The following is a 1,676-nucleotide window of genomic DNA, read 5'->3' as shown; positions in this document are numbered from 1 at the left end:
GCCTCCCACTCCCTTTATTTCTGTGACCATCGCTTCTTACTAGCCACCTCTCGAGCTTTGGCAGTGCTTTCAGGTATATGTTCCTAGTACTAACCCATTCTCCGAGGTGATCCTGAAATGCTTACCCTTATTTGTGGGTGGGTTCTCTCCTCTCACCTCTTCACACTACCTCACAACCTGGACCTGCTTTCTTCCATATCTATCTTTCTCTGCACCCAAGATCCTTGTTGCACCACCCATGAATCCTAAAACTACAACCAACCACCATGGCCGTAATCATAACTGGTGGCAGCAGTGGGATAATTTTCTCTGAAGACTGTATAGCACTGTGATAACCTCAGCAAGAAGTAATGACCAGGAACATTGTTATGGTGCACTGAGTAGTCCATTTCTTGAAAGTGTAATAATGTCTACTTGTGCTTTTCCCATGTGAAAGACACCGTCTGCCTTTTTGTTCATATTATATGCAAAGTAAATGACAAATTTTATCTATTCATCTGCCCTTTATATAATGTAGACACATTGCTGCTATAACTCTTATACTGTATTTTCTAAATTAACTACAGGTATAATCTATGCAAAATGCAGAATATTTACATTTCAATATCTGTGCTGCATTGTTAATTTTCTTTCAGTCCTTCATACTTACTATCCTCATATCTCTGCCATCTAAGAAATATCACACTTTTTCACATGTCATTCAAAATTGTTAGTTTTCTCACCAACCCTTAATCAATCATAATTATTTTTCCTACTACACTAGTTACTATGTTTTCTCCACTACTGGATATATTGCTCCATCTTTTTTCATTGTTAATAACTTGCATCATACACTTATTAGTATCAGTAACATGCCCCATATGTGATTAATGATGCAGTCTCACATTCTGAGGACATTTCGAACATTTCTGTCCCATCCTCTATGTTGTTTTCGTCCATTCACGTTGTCCTCAGGCCTTTTGAAATGGAGCCGGAAATGGTGGTTTTGTTTCATTTTTTCCCTTATGATCTTCTTCCGCGGGGGCCCCTTCTTAGTGTTCTGCTCGTTAAAAGCCTCGCTTATCTGGTCTGGGGTGTTTCTTTGGCTGCCATTTTGGGTTCATGCCCCACTGGTTTTAAAAACAAAAGCCATTGTTTAAAGCCATTTTTTTCCAGTGGGTTCCCACCGCAAAAACCAACTGTAGTCTTAGTCCCCCAGTAACTTCCTGTTGGTTTTGGAAAACTGTTACCTGAATTAGTTTGCTGTGTTAACTAAAGGTCGGGGGATCATTTTCGTTGGCCACCTTTGGAATTTTCGATATAAATTTTTTGTTTGGGGGAAACAGTTTTGTACTTTACAATTATGGTTAACTTTTTTAGTTTTACGGTATTGGAGTTTGGGGGACCCTTGTAGGTCTCCGTAATTTTTTTTTACAAGCTCTAAAAGGAAAAGTCAAAGAAAAAAATGGGTATATGTGGGGGACAGAACAAAAAAAAAAAACCCTCTTCTTTTCATTGTTTTAGGGGGGATTTGCAAGGGATTATGCTTATTAGGGGGCAAATTTTCAAGGACAATAATTTTTAAAAAAAAAAAAACTTCCTGTAAGAGCTTTCCCACCTCTCCCGCACGTTTTCTCACGTGTGGTGGGGAACAATATTTTTGAAAAAAAAAAACTGGTTTTTTTGTGAGAAATAGT

At 38.3% G+C, this 1,676-nt stretch overlaps 1 protein-coding gene across 1 annotated transcript in view; it reads left to right on the top strand.

The window, feature by feature from the left end:
- LOC119594246 (receptor-type tyrosine-protein phosphatase C-like) overlaps nucleotides 1-1,676 on the top strand; it is a gene marked incomplete at its 3' end in the record, with an annotated part of 35,196 nt that overhangs the window by 17,856 nt on the left and 15,664 nt on the right.

This window comes from Penaeus monodon, chromosome 33 (genome assembly GCF_015228065.2).
Source record: "Penaeus monodon isolate SGIC_2016 chromosome 33, NSTDA_Pmon_1, whole genome shotgun sequence".
NCBI classification, from domain to species: Eukaryota; Metazoa; Arthropoda; class Malacostraca; order Decapoda; family Penaeidae; genus Penaeus; species Penaeus monodon.
Note: the sequence above shows the minus strand (reverse complement) of the source record. Positions and strands in the feature narration are given on the sequence as shown.